The following is a 25,260-nucleotide window of genomic DNA, read 5'->3' as shown; positions in this document are numbered from 1 at the left end:
GTGGAGCTGCAACAAGGATTTTCAAGTGGTCATTTGAGCTTTTCATCTGTTGCTAAGGACCAACTTGCTGAGATTAGTAGGGTAGGTCAAGTATTGTGTCCTCTTATGCTCCGCAGGGCTAGCAGTAAGTCCATGGTAGGATCTTCTTTCAACATACTCCTTTTAAACATGTCTGAATTATACAGTCATGTGTATGGAATGTAGTATAAATCAGATCTGCAGGCTCTTGGTGCATAAGAGTGGATGCTGTTTTGATGACAAGTTTGCAAAAGCATTGGTATCCTACTGTAAGCAGATGAACTAAAATGGTAAGAAAATGTTATGGGTGTGATATAAACTATCTGAAGATGGATTGTAGTGCTCTCTTGCAGCTACCATGCTCTACTTTGCTAAGAGACTAAAGCTAAGAAAATAGTTTGAGATGCATTTACATTAAACTTTACTGCTCACACACAAGTTTTCTCCTTGTTCTGCAAAACTTCTATGTTTAACCACAACGGTTTTGCAAGGGATAGGGGAAATGAATTGCAAAAAGGACTTTTCATTCTAAATTTAAAGTGAAATTGTCTGCTAATTAAGGAAAGAAATATATATGTGGGCCTGCTGACAAGAATGTCAGAGCTGGTGTACTTTCTTCAGACATGACCAGGAGGGGATGGATGGCAAAAGCTAATAGCTGTAAAGAAGTCTTTGTTTTGTTGTAGCAGTCTAGCTGTTGACAAAGACTGATATCCAGACTTTTCTCTGACAGCCTGTGTCTGGACCATTTATTTGATAGCAGCCAAAGAACCTGTTCTCAGGTGTTTCCAGTATTTATTCAAATAACTGAGTTTTGGCCATTATGACTTTAGGTATTTTATAGAAAAAAAAACAAACAACCACTCCTGTAGTTTGCTCTTTTATGCTGCCAGATAATTTCCTTGACTGTCTTGAGCTTGTGGGTGAAGGGAAGTAGTGAATGGTTGTTTGGTTTGCCTTTGATGTACAACTTCTGATAAATACTCATACTTTCTCCTCCTCTATGGTTCATTCAGTTGTTCTGTTTCAACATGAGCCTTCAGGAGGGAAGGACAGGATGTGTGATGTGATTACAGACTTTGCCAGTAAGCAACTGGAGTCAGTTTGTTTTCAGTTTCAGATGCATTGCAACAACAAAACAGAGGTATAAAGATCCCCTAGTGTAAAACATTCCCTCAGCCTGAAAGACTTGTAGGGACAGGTCTTTATTAGACCAACCTGTATAATTAGTTGAATCTGTGTTTAGATGTCAAGCAAATAAAAAGTCTGCTTTGCCTGAAAGACTGTCTGCTCTTTCCAAACTCTAAAGCTTAGTCTAATAGAATATAACTTCTGTAGGGTGATTGGTGAGAGACAGTTGTCTTAGGCCATTATGGTTGCTGCAGTTTTCCTGGTCGATGATATGTGGGGGAAAGTGGCAATGTGAACTTTTGCTAGCAAAGCAGTTGACAGCCAATTTTCAGTTGTCCTGCATGAGCTGAATGTAGTAACAATTGCAGCAAGAGTCCACTGAGCATGTTGGATGTAATATTGCTTTGAGTAAGCTGATCTGCCTTGTATGTGCAGAGTGCTATGAGCACAGATAACAGGGCTGCCTAGCTGCATTGTGATGGTTTGGGTGTTGCCTCCCCACCCCCCTCTTAAGAAAATCACACAGACTAGACTGAGCTGCTCTGGAAATTTGAATGAAGCTTTACATTTACAGCTTAGCACAATATACAAGCAGATATTATAAATATCTGCAGCTATAGGCAGAAATATACAAGTTTTAAAAAGTAATACTGAAACACAACAGTCCTCCCAGAAACCAGGAGGGGCTCTCCAACACCCTTCCACCTTCCTCCCACCCCTCTACCTTACCCCAAGCTTTGTCTTGTGTTCAAGGTGAGTTTGGAGAGTTGGCCATGGGGGTTAGGAACCAGAAGGATTAGTCACACAGAGGGCAGGTTAGAAAGAGAGAAAAAGTGCAGCCCCAAAGACAGTGAGCAAATAACTGTGTTATCTATGTTTGTTCTTGTTCTTACACATCTCAGCAAGCCTACGAGTGCAGTGGACTTCACCACTGTTGCCTTTTCACAGTCTATAACCTAATTCTTCTCACCAAAATATTCTAGCTAGCTTCAAACTAGCACACTGCATGTAGACCAGATATGATGAGCTCTCTTGGCTTTGGAAGTGAAATCTGCATGAGAGGTGTGCTTTCTGCAGCTCCATGATTGCAGAAGGGGTGCCTTTTTAGCATAAAATGATGATGATGAGTCTAAGACATTTTATGGCAAGATACCCTGAGGTTTATTTTTAGCAAAGTTTGTCCTGCTGAGATGCATTAATATCTGGTTTTGCTTTCCATAGTGTAATTATTCTTTGGTACTGCCTGGCAGATGGTTGTATCTTAGAGTTGTATCAGAGTGATGTTATTTGCTTGACAGTTACTGTTCTCTTAGGAACTCGGGACAGGGAAGGACCTCCCTATTCATCAAGTTCATTTTCATGCTCCTGTAGGCTTTATGCCATAGAGCCATAGACATATGGAGTGCTGTCTTAAAAGCAGCTGGGCCTTTTCCCCTCACTGCTTTAATTGGAAGCCTGTTCCAACTCTGAAGTGCCCTAAATACGACGAAGCTTCTTGTGCTGTTCAACATAAATGTATTAATCAGCAGTGGGTAATGCCCAGTTCCTGTGCCAAGATTGGCCTTTTATTACTTTAAAATGATCTCAATGTGTCCATGCACAGAAACTGCTTTTCTGCTTTGCTTTTGCAAAGCTTTGCTTTTGCTTTGGCTAAGGCCAAGTCCTTGCTGTCTGCCTTCAGCTCTGTTGAGAAGCAGGGCAAAATGAAGCCCTGGGTACTCTTTCAGCTTTTGCATAGCAGGTTTTTCCAGTTCCCTCCGAAGGGTGTGTCTTATTCTTTGTACTACTGCTGATAAATGAAGGAGCTTCCTTGTTACTGCAGTGCCCCAGCAGAAACACCGAGGTAGAAAATGCTGTTTTAAACTCTCTGAAGGTTGCCTTTGAGTGGCAAGCTTGTCCAAACAGTAGGGTCTTGTGGCATGTCTTTTCATTTGCAAATGCAGGTAGTGCTGCGGAAACGGTGTTGAAAGGCAGGCAGATGTTTGATGGCTTCAAGTGTGTGGGTTGGTGTGGGGGGTGTTTTTTTTCTTCAAGCTGTTAAATGTTCAGATCAGTATTCTGGAGCTGATCTGTGCACAGGCAAATTCCTTCTGCATTTTTAATGGGTTGCTGCAAAAACCTGTGATCAAAGCTAAGGTGAACCTATTGCAAAGGTATCAACAATTGGAATTATGTTTAAATATCTTTTTGTCTAATATTTATAGTTTCTTGCTACTCCCAAGGCTCTTGAGAAATCAAAGTACTCTTCAAAGACTTCTGTTCTTAAGGTGTATCTGCCTTTCACATCTTTCATTAACAGTTTGCAGATTTCCACTACAAAATTTGGAGTTGGGGGGGGAAAAAAGAGTTTGAAAAAGCTTCAGTAGGACGACCTGACCTACTTTCTTCCTGTGGAGTTGTATTAGGAAAAGTAAAACAAACACTTAAAACCTGCCAGTGCATTTTAAACAGTGTTATGTCCCAGGTTTAAAAAAGTACTTAAGCCTTCTAATGTTCAACACTGCAGCTCATAGAGCTTAGACTCCTGGCTATGGAGGGAGGCACTGGAGGACTGCTGTGGTTGCCTGGCTAGACTTTGAAATCCATCATGTAGAGTGCTGATGGAGTGAACCTGGTTGGTGGGAAGCTAGGGCATACCTTAGACTTTCATTAACAAATTAAGTCCTTCCCCCCTAATGCAGTTTTCTTAGGAAGATGCTGTTGACACAAGTCTCATAGACTAGCAGTTATTTAGCTTATTTCTTTAAGAAGTGGGAGGTCTTAGTTCTAGGTTCCTCTTAGCCTGAGGGAGCTCAAGCCCACATTTTTTTCTTCTTACAAAAGTGCTGGGTGGGTGGTTAGGCTGCATGATCTTAGATCTCTTCCAACCAGATGTATTCATAGAATCAACCCGGTTGGGAGAGACCTCCAAGATCATCCCGTCCAACCTAGCACCCAGCTCTATCCAGTCATCTAGACCATGGCACTAAATGCCTCATCCAGTCTTCTCTTGATGGCCACTCCACCACCTCCCTGGGCAGCCCATTCCAATGCCAATCACTCTCTCTGGCAAGAATCTCTTCCTAACATCCAGCCTGCACCTCCCCCGGCACAGCTTGAGACTATGTCCCCTTCTTCTGTTGCTGCTTGCCTGGCAGAAGAGACCAACCCCACCTGCCTACAGCCTCCTTCAGGTAGTTGTAGACAGCAATGAGGTTCCCCTGTGCTTCTGTAGCTGAAAAGCAGCAGTTAAATCTTATGGGTTTCTCAGTTCGAGACAACAGTTGCCTTCACCCATGAATGACTTCTTGAGATGTACACTTTCTGAGTACTAGGAAGTAGTAGCAACACTGAGAAATGTAGTGAACACTCCTATAGTTGCACCCTTTTGGAGCTGGCTGTGGAGTGGAAGGAAAATGTGTGCATGGAGAATTCTGGTGGAGTTGGGTTTTGTGCACTGTATTGTCTGGAATCTGAAATGAGTGCTGACCATCGATCTGATCTGCGAGACATCTTAAAGTGCTTTAGCTTTCCTAGCTGTAACAGTGCCCTGCAAGGAGCACATATGCAGTGTCTTGGATGCCTCAATGTGTTAGCTTCTGCCAAATTTCACTCGTGTTTCCAAATGTAATATTATGCTTATGTCCTGTCCTCTCTTTGGCACTGAATTCAAGCAGCACCTGTTGATGTTAAGACTAAACGAAGTTACTGTAATCTTGAGGATAAAGAGGTTTTGGTGAAAGAAAATTGGATGGGAGATTTAGATTTCCTGCCTAATCAAATATTTCAAGTGGAAGCATTCTACTTCGGTTCTATTTAGTAGTCAGAAAGCAACATTATAATGCTAGCACATGCCTTCTTCCTGAAATCTTTTTGTGAGCTGCTATTTACTGATGTTCAGGTGCTTTAAAGTAATAACCTGAAACATGCTGGAACATCATTTTTTGCTGGGAGATGAGTGGTTTTGTTCCAGAAGCTTGTAATTCCTCTGTATGTTGGCTGATTTGCGTTTGCCTTTCCATCAGCTTTAGCAGAGTTGTGTAGCTTACTGGCATTCCTATTTTAGTTTGACAGCTGAAGAACAGCAGCCCTAAGTATGAACATTAGACTAAGGCTTACATTACAGAGCCAACAATCATTTGTTCTAGTACTCCGCAGCAGAAAGGTAAAACGGATTATTTGCTGCTTCAGCCAGTGAACGTGACTGACTTCAAGTTCAGTACTGCTTTTGGACAGCACTGAAACTGCTAAAAGCACTGTGCATCTCTTCTGTGGATGTTACTGCTGTGGGCAGTGCAGGGTGATGGCATAGATCTGTAATTGTCTTTTAAAAAGATTGCTTCTGAATGTGTTTTCTTCAAGATTGAAGAATACCTCAGGGGAAGAATCTGTTTGGGACTCTACCATTGAATGTATCTTCAGAGATTTTCTCTTCAGATAAGGGACCATGGGGATCATAGAAACAACCAGGTTGGAAGAGACCTCCAAGATCAGCCAGTCCAACCTAGCACCTTGCCCTAGTCACTCAACTAGACCATGGCACCTCCAGGGACGGTGACTCCACCACCTCCCTGGGCAGCCCATTCCCATGCCAATCACTCTGTGAAGAACAACTCAAGACTGTTTCCCCTTGTTCTGTTGCTGGTTGCCTGGCAGAAGAGACCAACCCCACCTGTCTACAACCTCCCTTCAGGTAGTTGTAGACAGCAATGAGGTCTGCCCTGAGCCTCCTCTTCTGCAGGCTGCACACCCCCAGCTCCCTCAGCCTCTGCTCACAGGGCTGTGCTCCAGACTCCTCACCAGCTTTGTTGCCCTTCTCTGGACACCTTCCAGTATCTCAACATCTCTCTTGAACTGAGATCTAATCACTGTTCTATTTCTAATGGGAAGAAAGATGTGGGGCAAAGAAATGATGGTACCTTTATGTAGGCACAGAGATGACTGGGGAAAGGAATCTTCTCTATTGCTGCTCAAGGAGCTGTACACCATACACTTTTGGATGGGGAAAAGAGGAGCAGCTGACTGTCAAGGGACCTGGAGATCCAAAGGGCTAAAGTACTGCATTGTCGATCTTGCACTGAGCAATGGTCTTAACATGACAGGTCCTCCAGTAGATAATTGTGGAGGAGGCTGTCTGGGGCAGAAGTGAGGTAACAGGGAAGAGCTGCCTGTGATCCTTAACCTTCATCACTTAGTGAAATGCACTTGAAACTATCAGGAAGGAGTAGCAGAACTGGTGAATTTCGTTTGAACAGCATTCCTTTAGAAGCTCTTGTGAATGTGTATTCCTCAGTGGGATCAATGGGGTAGAAGTAACATGTCTCTCACAAATCTTCTGTGATTACAGAAGTACCTTTCTTGTCTTCATTGAAAACATTGTTTTGCTTCTACCTGGTTGTGTCCTGTTCAGATGTCAGGCCTAACTTAAGCTGCAGAGGCATCCTCCCCAATAAATCATTACTTGAAAGCAGTAGAACACTTTCAATTGAAATGGATCATTCTAGACAGATGCTATTTAAAGATTGTTTGAAAGGGTTTCCTTTTTCCATTTTAAAAAAGATGCTCCAAAGCAGGTATAAATTTCTGTATTCATTGATTTGTTGGAGTACTTGGGGGGGGAAAAAGGCAATACATTCTACTTGAAGCAAAAAAACTCATGTGTTTTATTAATCATGTTATTAAGCTTAATGAAAATACAGTGATCAGTTGTGTTGTAGTTGTTATCATGCACAAAAAGTTTAATTTAGAAAGATTAAATGATTGGTGCTTTATTTTCCTGGGCCAACATGAGAACTTTCATCTTTTTAAGTCTATTGGATGCAGGTTGTGAAATCTGTTCAAGACTGTTCTTCTGTTGCCATCTTACTCAATGTTAATTCTTCTGCCATGCAGTCACTAGATGAGCAGTGATTATATCAATTGCAAAAGCAGTGCATTTTAACTTGCTTGCTATAGCTGAATATGGATTGTCTATCTTGGAAAACAAGGTTATGGCTAAATTGCACAGGGTAGTGTTTCATTGGTATTGTTACTTTCATTGCTATTAGTTTGCAAGTAGATTACTGAGAACTCTCCACTTGTCTTTTTAAAAGCACATTCCTTTCTGTCTTGAATAATACAATTCATGCCTTAATTTAATTACCATTTCTAAAATTCCCCTTGTGGCCTTTCATGATTTTCTGTGAATGATGCCTTTATTCTGTCTACTTCAGCTCATAAACAAGAAAATCTTTTCCAAATTCAGCATTGTATCAAGACTCTATTTAAATCTTAGTCATCTCCAAGCCTGTAATAATAGCTGTAAGTTTTAAACATTGGATTTAAACATTGACAATATTATTTGCAATAATCTTATGTAAATTGCTGCAGTATTCTTCTATTTGCCTGTAAACTATAGTACAGTTTGGATCATAGTTGCTCTTTAAGGTCCCTTCCAACCCAAACCGTTCTACAAATCCAAAGCTAGTCATGCTTCTCTCCCCAGCACGATTTTGTTGCAAAGGTTTTGCGAAGTTGTTGCTTCTACCCTGCAGTTTTCCTTCTGCAGGGTTCCTCTTTCGTATGGAGTCATATGCAGGGTACCAGAGTTCCTTTCAAAGTCCTTTTCCTTGTCTGCTTCTATCCTGTCATTAATTCACCAGCAGTATATTGATATGTAGGAGTCCACCACTAATCAGCCCTTAATGACTGCATTTGAATCTTAATGGGAATATCTCCTGCTGCCCCAAGGGGCATGTTCCCGACATACCAGTAAAGTGAATGCATTTCTTCTCATAGTCCTTGGGTTCTTTCCTCTTCCTAAATGTTAAAAAGACCTTGATGAAGGCAAGGCAGTTACTGTTCTTCAACCAGAAGACAGCTTGACTCCAGCTTAATGGTGGTCCCGTGGAATACTGAGAGAAGACCTCTTCATCTTTCCAAAGCATCTGTCTAGAGTGGCAGTTCTAAAATCACATCATGTAGCTTGACTGTTGCTTTCTAAGTGCTCTGCTTCTACAGGTATTTTGAATTGCTGTGGTGGTTTGGGTGTTGCCCACCCCCCCTCATTTTGGAAATCACCCAGACTAGACTCAGCTGGCTCTGGAAATTTCAATGAAGCTTATATTTACAGCTTGGCTCAATATACAAGCAGATAATTACAGTATATACATTTATATACAGAAATATACAAGGTAAAAGGTAATACAGAAACACAACTTCCCTCCCAAAAACCTGAGTCCCCAGGAGGGGCTCCCAACTGCCCTTCCACCTTCTCCCACCCCTCTCAATCTTACCCCAGTCCCAAGGAAGAATGGAGGGTCAGCCAGGGGGTTAGGAAGTAAAGTGGATTAATCAGAGATGGCAGAGAGGCTAGAGAGAAGCCTAGCCCCAAGAAGTACTGTCTTATCTGTGTTTGAATTATTGTTCTTATACATCTCAGCAATCCTATGACTGAAGTAGACATCACCCTTGTTTTCCTTTCACAGCCTGTCATCTACTTTTCCTCACCAAAACGTTCTAGTTAGCTTCAAACTAGCACAATTGCAAATCATGTTGCACTGTAATGTTTAGAGTATGTACCTTAATGATAAGATGATCTTAAAGGCTGAAGTTGTCAAGTGTCTCTGTAAATATATTTGTGAAGCTGAGGTATTGCAGTTCAAACCTGAATAAAAAGGGATACAATTGCATGTGCAGAATTCTTTTGCATCAGCCTGGCTTTATATTAATAGACTTTAGAGGGTAAAAAAATTACCAACTTAATTTGCTAATTCCAGTGAATAGTTGTATTCAGCTTTTTATGGAGCAATTGCTGAAGGCACTTTTCATTTTAATGAGCATTCTGAATCCTTTCTCTCATTTTTTCTCTTTTCCATTACATATTCACATTCTTAAAGATGTTTCTTGGCAGTTTGATCAATATTGTGTCTCTAGATCAATTAAAAGTGATTGTAGTGTGTTAGTTGAAATGGCTGGCTTACAGGGGTGTTGAAATTGAAGGACTTTATGTAATGGGGAGTGTGGTTTAATGGGTGAACTTCTGAATATCTTTCCTAAAATGGAAAAATCATCTCTGGTAGAAACATTTTATAGACAATATCAACCAGTTGCTCCAGGGGTTTCAGTTAGTTTGATATTCTGTGTATCAGTACTTTAATTTGTTTCAAAACAGCAATTTCCTTGTTAAGCCATGAATAAAAAGAGAGCTTTTTGTAAGGAATGAACTCGATTTTTGCATTCTAGGATGTTCACAAGCTGCCTGTGAGGGCTGTTAGATAATGCTAGGGAAAACAAACTTAGGCATCTATCACAGGACATTAGGGGTTCTCAAAAGATCACAGAAGCACAGAATTTCTTAGATTGGAAAAGACCTTCAAGTCCAATCATTAGTTCCACACTGACAAGTGCTTGACTAAACCAAATCCCTCAGCACAGCATCTAATCACTGTGAATATAGCTGGAAAGGACCACCAGGATCATCCAGTTCCACCTTCATCCCAGCATCCTTCATCACTATACCATAGCTTGATGTGCCACATACACTCTCCTTTTAAACACCTCCAGGGATGGTGACTCCAATACCTCCCTGGGCAGCCTGTTCCAGTGCCTGACCACCCACTCAGGAAAGAACTTCCTCCCAGTGTCCCACCTAAACATCCCCTGATGCAATTTGAGGCCATTTTCTCTTGTCCTATCATGAGTAATTCATGAGAAGAGACCAGCTCCAGCCTCACTACAGCCTCCTTTTAGGTAGTTGTAGAGGGCCCAAAGGTCCTTTCTCAGCCTCCTCTTCTCCACACTAAACAACCCCAGCTCCCTCAGCTGCTCCTCACAGGTCACATTTGCCAGACCTCTCCCCAGCCTCATTGCCCTTCTCTGCACCTGCTCTAGCACCTCAGTGTCCCTCCTATACTGTGGTGACCAAAACTGGACACAGTACTCGAGGAGTGGCCTCATGAGTGCTGAGTACAGGGACATGATCACCTCCCTGCTCCTGCTGGTCACACCACTTCTGATACAGGCCAGGATGCTGTTTGCCGCCTTGGCCACCTTGGCATGCTGCTGGCTCATATTCACGTGGCTATCCACCAACACTCCCATGTCCTTTTCCACCAGGCAGCTCTCCAAAGATCATCTAGTCCAAATATCTGCTCAAGCAGGATCACCTAGGGCAGGTGTGTGACCTATGCTTGGGTGTTTTAAAAGCTATTGTTTATTTCATAGCTGGTGACCAATTGAGACAGTTGGCAAGATGTTACTCATGTTAAAGTGTTTCTAATCATGATTACTTCCATGCATAGTTTGGAGTTGCTGGACCTGACACAATACTGCTGTCAATGACTTGTTTCACTTTCATTTGAGATAACCCCACCTCAAACACTACTTCCACTTCTGGTGTCTCCATCACAAAAAGACATAGAACTGTTGGAGTGAGTCCAGAGCAGGGCCACAAGGCTTATCCAAGGGCTGGAACACCTCTGCTATGAAAATAGGCTGAGGGAGCTGAGGTTGTTCCACCTGGAGAAGAGAAGACTCTGGGGGACATTATAGCTGCCTTCCAGTACCTGAAGGGATCCTACAGGAAGGCTGGAGAGGGCCTTTGAATAAGGGTGTCTAGCGATAGGACAAGAGGGAACCATTTTAAGGTAAGGGAGCATGGACTTAACTGCATCTTATGAGGCTCTTCAGTACTAGAGTGCTGAGACTGGAATCTGTTGCCAGACTGGATGCTCCCTTCTGGAGGTGTTTAAGGCCAGTCTGGATGATCCTTGTGGCAGGGTTTTGGTGTAGGTGATCTCTGAGCTGTTTTCTAGTAAATGCTGTGTATATATTAAGCTTCACTAATACTGGTTTAAAATATATTACTATGAAAGTGTAGTTTTGAATGCACTGTGAGGGGGGGAAAAAAGCCCATTTCTGAGGTTTGGGTGACAAGATATATCTGTCTTAAAGTTAGGATCCAGGAGGATAACTCTGCAGCAGGGTGATGAGGCTGTGCAGTCACACCAGATTCACATGGATTGCACTGGGTTGAAAGGGACCCTCAAAGGTCAACTGCCCTGCAGTGAGCTAAGACATCTCTAACTAGATCAGGCTGCCCAGGGCCACAGTGAATGTAATCTTGAGTTCTTAGGTTCTTTTTCCTTAATGACAAAAGAGATGCAGCATCTTGTAATCAGAAGTAGAACAGGAGGCCCTGTTCCATCACCCAGTGCAAGTCATATGATGTGATGGGTGTTGAATTTTGTGACCCACTTATGGTGCATGGGCAGGGGCTGGGCCCTGACTCCTATGTACTTGATGAAATGCTGGGAAGTTCCTGAGCTGCTCTGCACAGACAGAAAGGAAGTGGAAAAATCCACAGCCTCTTTCTAAAACCTAAGGCAAAATTATTTCCCCCCAACGTTTTGTAAGTGCTTGAACATTTCCTTCTGTTCTGGGACAGATTTTAAACCTCCTGAAATATTTAGTGTGATGAAAAGGGAGATGTGGGGAGACACACGATTCACAATAGATCAACCATCAGCTCTGGATTCAGTTCTGCTTCCACTCACCTGTATCAGCAAAATGTAAACAAAACTGCAGGGAGTATATGAGTGTAACAGCAAAAAGGCTTCCAGTGATTCTGTTCATGTCAGATATTTTCTGACAACTGAAAAATACAACTTATTTCTCTCCAGGGCAAAGCAGCAAGATTTTTTTCCTTTTTAACCATGGTTTGACAGAGTTATTTTAAACACAGAGCCTAGGAAAAATGCAAGAAGTAATATAACTGTTTTAGTTGTCAGTGGATTTGTAGACTTCTCAGTTCCATGTTTATTTAAGTAGCCTGATCCTGTCTTTAGGTTGTAAACTGATCTCTCTACTGATGAAACTAGAAGTAATGCTTCTCTTTTCACTGTGAAGTTTGGAAACACTTTCAGAAGCTGGATAATTTCACTGTTCTCAAAGGCTGATAAATGTGTGTGTGTGTGTGTGTGTGTATATTTAGTGGGCATCAAAATGTCTTCATATGCATCTTTAAAGCCAGGAGCAAACAAGTATCTTTGCCTTCTCATAAGAGAATACAGGTTTCCACTGTCTGATGCTAAGATGTGGCAGTTCCAGGTTGAATGGAGACTCAGAGCAGATTCACAGATTGCACTGGGTTGGAAGGGATACTCAAAGATCATCTTATCAAACCCCCTTCAGTCAGCAGGGAGACCTCTAACTAGATCAGGCTGCCCAGGGTCACATCAAGTCTGCTCTTGAATGTCTCCAGGGGCAGAGGCTCAACCACATCCCCAGGTAGCCTGGTCCAGTATTTCACCACTCTCACTGTAAAGAACTTCCTCTTTGTTCAAGTTAAATCTCTCCTGCTCCACTTTCAAACTATTGCCCCTTCTCCTATCAGTATAAGCCCTTCTAAACAGTCCCTCCCCAGCCTTCCTGTAGGTCTCCATCAGATATTGAAATGCAGCTCTAAGGTCTCCCCAAAGCCTTCTCTTCTAAAAGCTGAACAGCCCAAATTCTTGCAGTCTGTCTTGGAAAAAGAGGTGTTCTAGTCCTCTGATAATCGTTATGATCCTCCTCTGGACCTGCTCTGGCAGGTCTGTATCTCATTTGTTTTGGAGGCCCTGAAGCTGGATGCAGTAGTCCAGGTGAGGTCTGAGCAGAGTGGCAGAATTGCCTCTTTCCGTTTGCTGGCCATGCTGCTTTTGGTGCAGCCTAGAATGCTATTTGCCTTCTGAGCTGCAAGTACCCACTGCTGGCTCATGTCCAGTTTCTCAGCCACCCCCAAGTCCTTTTCTGCCGGGCTTCTCTCCATCTCATCCCCCAGGCTGGATTGGTGTCAAACGTTTCCCTGACCTAGGTGCGGGACATTGCACTTTGAACCTCGATGTTGTCTCTTTGCTCTGATAATAAATAAAAGCAAAGTGTTTCTGGTTTAGATCACAGGAACTTGCTCAACACAATAACCCATTTTGGTCCTTAGAAGAAGGGACTTTGCATGTTAGAATATCCAAAATCACTATAACTTGGACTTCTTTGAAGTGTCTCCTGTGATGGGAATGGGGACAGCAGTTGGCTTCCCCAGGGAGGCTCCACTTCTCTGTATTCATTACACTGTTCCATCTGGTGAATTAAAGAGCTTTTGAAATCATAGCACAGGGCTCAAATACATGCAGCTTCTTAATGTTTTCCTACACTGTGTTTCCTTCCATGTGTAAATCCACTGTTGCTCCCTCAGGACATCATTAACTTGTTTGTGTATTTGGATTAACTAACTTGGCAGCCTCCCAGTGCTTTAGTGCAGATTAATAAGACAGCAAGTTTCACCTTGGTTTCTTTGGTCCTTTCGTAACTTTTATATGTGACTTTCTCTTTGGTGCTTGTCCATGACTGACTTGTGTTTTTCTGATCTGGTCTTTCAAAGAAAGCTTATTGAAAGTGGGGAGAACATTGTGTGCTGACAGATAAAGCAGAACATCTATGGCATGTAAACTTGCATGTAGATATTCCTCTCCCTCTCATGTTAGGCTGATTTGTGTATTCACTCCTGGAAACACTGGAAAACATTGTATTTTCTCCTTTGGCAAGGTTCTCCTTTCTAGTGCAAAGACAGCTGTGGAGAGGGTTTACACTAAGCGAGTTCTGGACTAGTTGTACCTTGGTTAGCAGCAGGCTAGAGCAGTGTCATCTCGGTGTCAGATGATGCTTCATTTCAGTCTTTTTGCTAAGCTGGTCCTATGTCCATGGCCTGCCAAACATCAGTGGGCTTAGCAGGTCTTCAAGGATATACACAGAGCTGGTAACGCAGGTTTTCCTGCACTCCCAGTGCTCAACCCTTTTGCTGCTGGTCTCCGTGGGTGGTGGCAGATGACTGTTCACTCCCAATGCTCAACCCTTTTGCAGCTGGTCTCTGTAGGTGGTGGCAGATGACTGCTGCCAGTTAGGGTAAGCTCTGCTGGCAAAGATCTGTGCAATGTTTCAGGAAGCTCCAGTTCCTTGAGCTAATGAACCGAGTAGGTGTCGATTTGTCACCGTAGCACATGGTATTTGTATGAACGTTGTGGAGAAGCTGTTTTTTCCCCAACCAAATCTGAAAGAACAGCAGTAAAATCCAGGTGCACTGACAGTGAGCAGCTTAATTAGTTGGTTTCGTGTAAGTGTTGTGCTGGCCTTGCATGGCACAATATGCTCTTTGAACAGAGGCCTCAGTCTCGGGTACTGTCAAAGCTGGAGGGCATATAGCTATTGCAAAAGGTTGCTAGAAAGGAGAGGTCAGGTAGCATCAAGGCAGTGGATAACTGGAACAGGGAATGGTGTCCTGTTCCTGCCTTTGCAGCTGAGCTGTTCTAGTAACTTCAATCACATTTTAATGAGCGCTTCAAGGTAATTAAAACCTTTTCAAGAGATGCTGCTGAGTAGACATACTCGAGTTTGAATTCCCACTGTGAGTCTTTGGAAGTTCACAGATTCATAGAATAGTTTGGGTTGGAAGGAACCTTGAAGATTGTCTAGTTCCAACTAGAAGAGGAGGGTGAAAACTGTTGTGGGCATTTGGAGTTCTGCTAAACCACTTCTAAGAAGTGGCTGGTCATGTATAGAGAGATGGCTGCCTTCTGGTGCTCTCAGCTGTGAGAGAATTAAGCTGGTCACTGCTGGCAGTTGGCTTCAAGAGTCAAGCTGACAGTCTGATGCTGATGGGTTGTCAAACTCCTTGGGTCTCAAAAAGCAAAGGGAGGAGAGTAGTGATTAGCTCTAACTCAGCCTGTCTCCACCCTGTGTTAAGCAGCATGTAAAGAACTTCCTTATGTCCAACCTAAATTTTCCCTGTTTTAGACTATTGCTTCTTGTGCTATCAGTATAAGCCCTTTCAGCAATCCCTTTCCAGCCTTCCTATAGGCCCCCTTCAGATATTGAAATGCTGCTCTAAGGACTCCCCAGAGCCTTCTCTTCTCCAGGCTGAACAGCCCAAATTCTCTTAGCCTATCTTGGTAGGAGAGATGCTCTAGCCTTCTGAACATCTCTGCGACCCTGCCCTGGACTCACTCCAGCAGGTCCATGTCTCCCTTGTGTTAGGGTCCACAGAGCTGGACAAAAATGTCTGGAGTTTGTAGCACAGACTCTACTCATCTGTGTCCAAGTCAGACTAACTGAAAGAGCCTGCTGTATAGCAATTCTGGCTTCAAGAAGAGCATTAGTTCAAGAATATTAAGGTCATCAAATTAGAAGTTACACAGAGCAGATGGCTAATTGGGTGCTGGAATATGATGATGCTAATTTGTATATTTCTCATTAAGCTGAGAGTTATGTGGGAAATGCTAACACAGTCATCAGGAAGGAGTAGAAGAAATCTGCTTCGTTTCCTTTAGAAGGAAATGCAGAATGTTGTCTCTTTTACCCCGAGGAAAACAAAACCCTGTAGCAGGGTCCAAACTGGAGCTCTGGTCTCGGAACCTGGGATGCTGAGAATCTTGATCAGAGTAGCAAAAGGGAAGTCAAGTGGAAAAGCGGAGTGCTCACCTGCAACACAAAGCACTGGAGGGTGGAAATACCTGATTTCCTCAACTCACTGCAAGCTGCATCTTACATCTTTGACACCTTTCCTCTTCAAACTGGCAGATGTTTGCAGGGAGAAGCTTTCACAGCTAAAATTCATTTTCATAGGAACATATTACTTGGACATTCTTTACTAGACTGTCACAGATAAATGTAAGAACTGGCTTAGTCTCAGACCTTCTCACTGAAAGAGAAGCAGAAGTTATCTCTAGCATTCAGGTGTTCAGTTGCAAGCCAGCAAGTCACTCTGTGTGGGTACACTCTAGTGAGATGAAAAATGTTCTTTTACAATCCCTAGTCCCATTTTATTGCATTCATTTCCCTCTCAACCTAGAAAATATAACTTGCATCATAATGATGACTGGCATAAGGAATGTGTGTTCTGATGACACATACTATGAAAACTTCTCCTTTGTCCTCTTATTTTCTGGTCTAGTCTTATTTGGGGTAAATACTGTCTTTATAGTAGGGAACCAGACAACAAATTCTCTGCAATGTTTGTCATTTCATTGCAAAAGCAGAAAAAAAAAAACATGTGCTGTGTTAACAAACTGCTGTGGCTTGAAGATTGACAGTGTGCATCTACAACAATAGATGGTAAATACTTGTTTCAATTCTGCCCAAACTTGCTTTAAGATGTTCAAAATCCACTTTCTCATCTCTAATTCTAGGCAAGAGGTGTTCAAGTTACTCAGCCTAAAGATAGCAAACCCACTCCACTGCAGAGAAATTCAGTGGGTTTTCATACTGATTGTGGTGTTACTTTCAGGTGAAAGAATTTTACCTTTTAAGCAGTTTGCAGCCATTTATTTCAACTTTACATAATGTGAAAATGATCACATTTTATGGGAAGAAATAAAGGTACTTTTATTCAGTTTTGAAGATGTGTATCAGTCATCCATAATTAGAGCTTGCTATGTCTTAAGGTTCTTATATATTCGTACTGTATCTTTGCTCTTTAAGCAAACAGATGCAGCCCTGGGAGGAGCATGAGGAGACCTAGATTGTAGATACCAAGAGGAGATGAAATCCATGTCGAAGTACTTGAAAAGTGCAGGAGCTCCCTCTTCTGGCTTAGACTGCTTCAAATTGAAAGTTTATGGGAACCTTCTCAGTCAATCTAATACATTATTTTGACTACTTACCTGCAGAAATTTGTAGGATGGTAGGTTTTTTTTTTGGCAGGCATGGTAAAATCTAGATCAGCCTTTAGATACTGGTTTTGATTCTACTCCAGGTGCAATAGCTATGTTTTCATAGAATCATAGCAGCACAGAATGGTCTGGGTTGGAAGGGATCTCCAGAGATCATCTAGTCCAAACCTCTCCGCTTTGCCATCACATACAGCAGATGCCCTTTTTGTCAGTGTGCTTTGCTGGTATGGTTCTGGCAGCAATAGTTAATATAGGTGTAAGTTGCAAGCCTAGTATCTTCTCTTCATTGAAGTCCCATTTGAGCCTTTCACAGCTGTTAGCAGTCAGGAGTCCTTGATGGTTGCTTGATACTAAGCCCCATGAATCATAGAATGGTTTAGCGTGGAAGGGACCTCAAGGATCATCCAGTCCCAACCCCCTGCCATAGGCAGGAACACCTCCCACTAGAACATTGCATCATAGAATCAACCAGGTTGGAAAAGACCTCCAAGATAATCCAGTCAAACCTAGCACCCAGTCCTATCCAATCAGCTAGACCATGGCACTCTGCCCCATACCGTCTTTTTTTGAACACCTCCAGGGATGGCAACTCCACCTCTCTGGGCAGCCCATTCCAATGCTAATCACTCTCTCTGACAAGAACTTTCTCCTAACATCCAACCTAGACCTTCCCTGGCACAACTTGAGGCTGTGTCCCCTTGTTCTGTTGCTGCTTGCCTGGCAGAAGAGACCAACCCCACCTGGCTACAGCCTCCTTTCAGGTAGTTTTAGACAGCAATTATCATATACTTAGAAAGAAGTGAGGTCTTTTAAGAACACTGAAAGGGCTTTGCAGTTGATATTGTGACCTCTTTTCTCCCACCCATCTATAGAGTGGTAGGAGAGGCTTCATTGATGTTTGTGTTCATTCAGTCATTGTTCTTTCACAGCCTTTCCAAGGCTCAGAAGTGCTCTAGTTCTGGGGATATTTAAATTGGGTAGAGCAGCACCCCAGTCTGTCATTCCACATTTCCAAGGTTAGGAACCTGACTGGCAAAGGTGACACTGGGGAGAGATCTCTCACTGTAGCTGTTCTGAGGAGGAGAAGGGAAAAAAGCCCAAAACACCCATTGGCATGCTTAATTTTGAGAATGCAGGATGACAAACGAGTATTCAACTGACTTCTATCAATGCTGTACCTTTCAGTTATTGTTAAAACGGGAACCAGGAGTGCCAGATGAGCACTAGCCACAGTATAGTTCCTTATCTTACCATTTCCAGCAGCAGACATCAGTAGGTGCTTGAAGACATCAGTTACTTTGCAGTGGCTGTTAATTTTTGTTTCCTCAAGTAATTGCACTTAGCTGAATTCAGTTACCTGCCATCCCTTTGGGTTTTTTTCTGTTTCTAGGTAGTTTAGCTTTTGATTTCAGAGGCAGCATTGAACTGCCTCTGGTTACACTGTCAATGAGTAGAACGGAGCACATGACATGTTCAGGAGCGGTGCACATCCCTGTTTCAACTTCTCTTGTGTTAGGAAATCTTCAACTCCACCATCTCAAAGGGACACTTTTTCATGTGGGATCTTTTTGCATTGTTCATCTAAACCTGCATGTTTGCAGTACTTTAGTTTTTAAAGCATCAGATTTTGCTAATGTTTACTGAAGTAGGTATGCTCACTGGTTTGTGTGGACTCACTTTTGAGATGGGTAAGCTGGAGAGGTCACTGTGAGCAACAGAAAATATCAAACTGTTTAGCTCTGATTTACAGAGTTTCAGACAACATAAGAAGAAATACTTTGCTGCTTGTAGCCAATGCCAAAACACAGTCAATGCAGTATTGTTCACCTAGTTAAAACTGCAAAATCCAGGAAATGTAAATATGAAGTTTCCAACGGCAACATTAACTTGGACTCTTTGCATGTCCTGTGTTTTCCTGGTATATGTTAAGACCAAGTCCTGTATTAAGCTGTGAGTTGAATTTTTTTCCTGTTTTTCTTGAAAAGTTCATGTAGGTAATGCTGCCAAGTTAATTTCTGTTGCCATTTGTGTTTGTTGACCTTTTTATAATGTAGAAATATTTTCATCATAAAGATTGAATATCATTTTTTGTGGCCAAGCACAGGGAAATCTGGGAGCTTGTCTCTGCTGCAGTGTGAACTTGACATACCATTTACCCCTCACCTTGAATTTGACTCTTCTTCATCCATTAGTATCTCAGATGGGAGAAGTGGCTTTTAAACTTGAAAATATGACTTGATTTTCAGAGGTTGGCAGCTGTAATGTAACTTGGGCTGTATAGATTGGCAAGATAGAACTGGCAATTAATTCTAATTGATCCATTTTCTACTAATTAAATCTGTACACAACCAAAATGTGCGATGGCTGCACTCATAGAGTAAATCAAGCTTAAAGACAAACTTTTCACTGCATCTCTGTTTTCATGCATAATTTTGGCAACTGCATACAGGATTGGTTCCACATTTTTTTTATTGAGTATTCCAGATGTTACTGAGTGTTGCTGAGATGTAATTTGGAGCATGGGTGGTTCCACTCTGGAGACAGTATGGAGCTGCAGGATGGGAAGTCTCCCCACCTCACCTGCTCCTATCTGCAACTGCTTGCATGTGTCAAGCTTAAGATTTCTTAACTGTGTGAACTAAGCTTATCCATGATATAGAATAAAAGGAAGAGCCTAAAGGAGATATTTAGAGAGCAGTTAAGCAGGAATGTGCTGGTGAAGAATAGATTTGGGAAGTGAGTATAGGTTTGGAAAGCAGTGTTGTGAAAAATGGAGAGGGTCATTAGGGCTGTGGCAGAACAGGAGTGGAAATGGAGACAGGACAAAGTTGAAGCTATAAGGGAAGTATAAAAACTAAGTGTCAGGAGGTGGGGATGTTGTAAAGAGCAGTGAAACAAGTCTGTTAGTGGAGGATGGCATGAACAGTAAGTATCCAGCAGTGTTATATAGGGAAAGGATAAGATGAATATAGATGTGAAGCAAGAAACTGCAGAATGGAGTTGGGACAGCAAGATCTGAGAGCTTCACTTCTAGGACGAGGGAAATGGAGAAAGTGAAGATGATGAAAATGAAATTGGAAGGAAGCATATTCTAGGTGACAAATGACACAGTGGGCTCCATGCAATGGTGCTCCCAAAGCTTGCCAAGCTGAAGGAGGGGAGAATGTAAAGCAGGAGGAGTGCTTTGTGGTGGCACTTGAGGGATAGATGGAATCAGATGGAATTCAAGTTAAAGAATAGTTAAGGGGAGCTTCCAGGGAGGGACAAGAGACTGCAAGGAGTGTTTGGTATGCCTGATGTACCAGCAGTGCAGTGATTCTGGAACGTGTCACTATTTGCCCAGGCAGATTCACCTCTGTTTTCTCCTACAGACTTAGCATACCAGAGAAATCTGGTTAGCAGAGCTTACAAACTTCTAGAAGTCAAACACATAGACTTCCTCTGACTAGCACTGTCCACATGCAGTACTTTGACTGTGCATGTGTACATGTAAGGAAGCATTTTAGTTACTCAAGATGCAACTAATAAATTGTCACATAATATATCCAAATCTGTTCCCAAATTGAGGTAAAGGTATATGCTTTTCAGATTCCTCATAGTAAATTTTAAACTGTCACATTAAAGGAGGCAACCTGAAACTGATTAAACCAAAAATTAATGTTTAGCTGTCTGAGAAAGTAGATGGAGAAAGAGGTGGCAGCTTTGAACCCCTTCTGGGCAGTTTCCTTCATCTAGGAGGGAGTTTGGATTTCTGCATTACTTCTAATTTGCATATAATTGTAAATATGCATATAACATTTACAAGTATATTTAAGCTTGTAAGTATTGCTTTGCTGTAAATATAGCTTCATTTTACTTCCAGGCTAGTTTAGTGAAGTCCAAGTGTGTGTGTGAAAGTTCCTAACCCAAGTCAGTAGCTCATAGAATCAGAACTGTTTCAGTTGGAAGAGAACTTTAAGATAATAGAGTCCAACCTTCAGCCTAAGACCACCGTAGCCATTAAACCATGCCCTAAAGTAACACATTTCTTGAACATTGCAGGAGTTTTTGCTGAGCTTTCTCATTTATAGAAAATGTTAAGGTTGCCTTTTGGTCAGTATTTTTGGGGAGGCAGTTAGGTTTATCTGTTACTGTAGTTACTGACGTTTTTCAAGCAGGTTGTCAAGAAGCCATGCCAGAACAAATCAGTTAGTGCAGGTAATTAATGGGGAGGCTGTGGTACCCGCTGACAGGTATTTTCCAAGAAGAGGAATAGTTTGCAGCTAGAGCAAAAGTGTTAAAATTGTGCCCAAACCACTAACTCAAACCAAAAGAACAACTTTTAATCTGAGACATAATTTAGGTCACATTTTAATGAATAGCTTTATTAAACTAGTTTATTAAGCTAATATTTTTCTGTCAGTTGGTACATTTATGTGCAGAAAATTGGATCTCTGTAAGGAGATCTGACATCAGCTATAGTGATGCTAGTTTAAATTAAACTGTTAGCTTTAGTGTATGTATTCTGAGGAATGCATTCATACATTTAAAGGAATGTGCTCGGTTTCAACACATCTGAGTCTGGATAGAGCTCGTGGGGATTTTTGTGTTAAAGATGGGGAAGGTGCAGGTTGCAAAGAGTCTTGCCACTGTTTCGTTGTTGCTGCTTTCTTAATGTTTTCCTTGTAGCACAGTGGTGTTAAGGCAGCAAGGATCTATAATACTTGTAATGTACAGCAGAGTATAATTATTACATAATTGTTTTACCTACAATATATCTTATCTTTTAATATATTCTATGTTTTATTCCTATTTTTTCTTGTTCTATGAGTCATTGAAAGAATATACTTTAGAGTTCTGTTAGGATTCAAGTAAAGGTGGTGCCTTGTATTATGGTCCCTATGTGAGTGGAGGAAAACAGTCCAGCATAAGAAAATTGGGATATAAATGTTAGTGTTGCTATAGGAGTGTCTAGGTAAGTGACATTTTCCTTCAGGAGGAGGAACAGATTGCTGAAGTTGTGAAGGAAGCAAATCTTCTGCTGTGCTCTCCCCCTCTTGTCTGTCTTCTGAGTCCTTTGAATGATGTAGTAAAAACAACAACAAAACACAAACTAGTTGTCTGTAGAAGGACCAGAAATGTTTCCCTACCTTGTGATAACTCCAGCACACTACACAGTCAAGCCCAACAGAGGAGAAAAGATCTCAACAGCTGAGTTCCTGGCATGTGTTTAGAAATGAGTGTTCAAGTGTTGACTGAAGTTGTATGTCTTCTGTTAGTGATTCAGAGAGGGATGGGTCTAATGTGATCTTATCCTTGAAGAGGAAAGGTGAAGGCTGGAACATGTAGTGTAGGCACCACAGTCAGTAAGGCTACTGGAAATCAGCCTTAGTTCTTTCTCGTGTTGATCAAACTGTTTATTATAGTAAGACCTGAGCACTCTCAGAAATAATCATTGCAGAATAATGAGGATTGATTTCTAATGTTTTAATCTTTATCAGCACATGACTTCTTCAATACTCTATATTTTTTAGTAGCAGTTGCAAGTTTATCATTTAGATGATTCTTTTTCCCCATCTGTAAAAAATATCATAGTAGAAAGCAGAGAGGTCTCTTTTCTGATGAACTGAGGCGCCACAGTTAAATCTGAGGTGGGGAAGTACAAGGCACTCTCCAAGATAAAGAGCTCAGAGATGTGCTTTTTTCCAAACACTGGAAAATTTCCCCACAAATACATAAACCAAAAGTCAAGCAGTTCCACATTCTCAGTGGATGCTTAGGGGTGTCTAAATGCTCACTGCCTTTTAGCAAAGCGAGGTTGTTTCTGACACCCTCCAGGGACAAACTAAAAAGTTATGTAAGCTATACAAAGTGGAGAGCACTGATTGAACATGGGAAAGTATTATGCAGGATCCTTAAATTCTTCTGATGAAGATATGGTGGCAAGACAAGGAGAAAGTTAGTGGAGGCAGCAGTTGTGCTTTTCAGGTTGGGACAGTCCGTGGTCTCTGGTGTTAGCAACACCTGGTCATTGCCACAGGTATTCCTCTTTTTTTATTGGACTTTACAGCCTGAGGGTGTTTTTGACACTCTTTTTATTTCCCCTATACCTGAAGCTGAGGAGGGAGTCAGAGGTAGCTTCTTGGGACTTAAAAGCCCTGCAGAAGCATCACATCTGTCTGCAATTCCCCTTCAAGATTTTTTGGGAAGGTTCCTGATGACCACGTGCGTGCACCACCTGTAAGGGTGGCTGAACAGCTTTGGAAGCCTGTCAGGAGCCACAAGCAGGTTCCAGTAGCCTGTCAGAGACCCTGTGATTGAAGAGGTGGAAACTTTCTCTGAAGACTTTAAGGATCATTACATTACAACTTCCAAAAGAGTAGACCACCATTTTCAATTCAGATTTTGTCTACCAAAACAGATTTACTTCTCCCAGTCTAGAAAACCTCTTTTGTCAATTTCCTGTGCTGAGTAGATTTTGGGAACTTGTACACATGTCTGTAGGCATTCAATTATTTGGGGCCCCATGATGAATACAAGACTGAATGGCTGTCAAATTTCCTGTCTCCACTTGAAATCTCTATCTGGTAGTTCAACTACCATTTGCAGGCAGACTGCTTTATTTCTGGAAATAAAGGTTATAGTCTTCATAACTGTAGCATCCTTCAGAAGAACAGGTTGAGTGTTTTGTGTATCAAACAACCCGGTTTTATGTTTCCCCCACCTAATTTTTAACATCACTAAGGTCATGCTTTTTATGTTTTTTACCTGGTTTAAATCAGTCCAAAGTCTTCAGCCTGCTTTTAAATGCAAAAAAAAAAAAAAACAAAAAAAACCCCAAACCTTTCAACCCAGTTTATATTCATTAAAGTGCCAAAAATATTAGGTAACTTTCAGAAATAAATATAATGCAGTTTATTGAGGTTTGGATGAGGAGTCAAAGGTAGAACCAAGACCTCATGCATGCTGTCTACAGACATGTGATGCTTGCCATAAAGACAGATTCAGATCAAGTTTCCTCCCTTAGATTTGGTAGAAAAGTGAGCTTGACAAAGCTAAAATATATGCCTGATTGAGAGTCACTTCCACTCATAAGTAACAGAGGATGCTAGCATGAAGCTACTAAAGCTAAAATTGTGTGGAAAGGCTGTTCAGCTTGGCTCTCTTCACCTGCCTCCCAGCCTCTTGTTTTGCTTGACAGCCTCTGTCCATTACTAGTCCTCTTGTATTGACAACACGGGTGATCAGCAGCAAGATCGTCCCCTCCTGCCTTGGTAAGGCACTCTTCACATTTGTAGCATGTGCAGAAAAACTGTTCCTTTTGGAGGGCTGTAATTCTAAGATTTTGCAGTTTTGGAAGTTGTTCTCATGAGACTTCTCCTCCTTTACAGCTGGGAGGTTTGGCAAACTGATAAATTATGTTACTTGAATGAACCTGGCCTTGAAGCCAACTGGAACTGTCTGGTGAATGTGCCTGTGTAGTGTGCAGGAGTTATCACAAGGTAGGGAAACATTTCAGGTCCTTCTACAGACAAATAGTTTGTGTTATGTTGTTGGGTTTTTTTTAACTACATCTTTCAACCTAAAAGCTCTAGAAATAGTAACTTGTGTCATTATGCAAACATGAGCCAGCAGTGGCCAAGAAGGCCAGCAGCACCCTGACCTGCATCAGGTACAGTGTTTAGCAGGACCAGGGCAATGATTGTGTGGCTGTACTTGGTGGTGAGGCCAGACCATGAGTACTGGGTTCTCTTTTTGGGGCACCCAGGCCAAGAAGTATACTGAAGTGCTGGGATGAGTCCAGAGAAGAGCCAAGAAGCTGGTGAAGGATGTGGAGAATGGGTCTGGTGAGGAGCAGCTGAGGGAACTGGGGTTGTTTAGTATGGAGAAGGGAAGATGGAGGAGAGCACATCACTCTGTACACCACTTTGGCAAGGGGTTGGAGCCTGGGAGGGGTTTCATCTTTTCTCCCAAGTGATAAATCGAGAGGAAACAGTGTGAAGTAGCACCAGGGGAGGAGTAGGTTGGGTATTAGAAGAAACTTCTTCCTTGCAAGACTTCTCAACTACTGGAATAGGCTTCCCAGGGAGTGTGTGCACGTGTATGGTTGAATCCCCATCCTTGGAAGCGATTCAAAGCTGGAGAGATGTGGTGCAGAGAGACATGGTTTAACACCAGACTTGGTAGAGTTACAGAATGGTTGTTGTCAGTGATCTGAAAGGTCCTTTCCAACTGAAACGATTCCATGGTTCAGCAAATGCAGGCAGAACCAATTAAAATGCGGTGTTCTGTTCACTTTCTGTACGCGGATAATCAAAAGCAGAAGTCCCGAACGCGGCTTGCTGTCTGTCGCGGAGCTGCGCGCTGGCCCGTTCGGCGGAGCTGCGGAGCGGCCGTGGGCTGCGGGGCTGAGCCCGGGCGCCGAGGCGCGGGCGGCCCTGCCTGTCCCGGCCCAGGGTGCCCCACGGCCGCT

At 42.3% G+C, this 25,260-nt stretch overlaps 1 protein-coding gene across 6 annotated transcripts in view; it reads left to right on the top strand.

The window, feature by feature from the left end:
- MPP7 (MAGUK p55 scaffold protein 7) overlaps positions 1-25,260 on the top strand; it is a 151,786-nt gene that overhangs the window by 12,361 nt on the left and 114,165 nt on the right. Inside the window, exon 1 of one of the 6 annotated variants that reach the window (XM_064162774.1) lies at positions 24,187-24,289. The exons of the other annotated variants lie outside the window; for them this stretch is intronic. The gene's annotated coding sequence lies outside the window, so the exon portion shown is untranslated. Of the gene's footprint in view, positions 1-24,186; positions 24,290-25,260 lie in introns of those variants that run through there. 6 annotated transcript variants of the gene reach the window in all.

The sequence above is a fragment of the Pogoniulus pusillus genome, chromosome 23 (genome assembly GCF_015220805.1).
Source record: "Pogoniulus pusillus isolate bPogPus1 chromosome 23, bPogPus1.pri, whole genome shotgun sequence".
NCBI lineage: Eukaryota > Metazoa > Chordata > Aves > Piciformes > Lybiidae > Pogoniulus > Pogoniulus pusillus.
The sequence above is the reverse complement of the archived record's forward strand: the minus strand, read 5'-3'. Positions and strand labels throughout refer to the sequence as shown.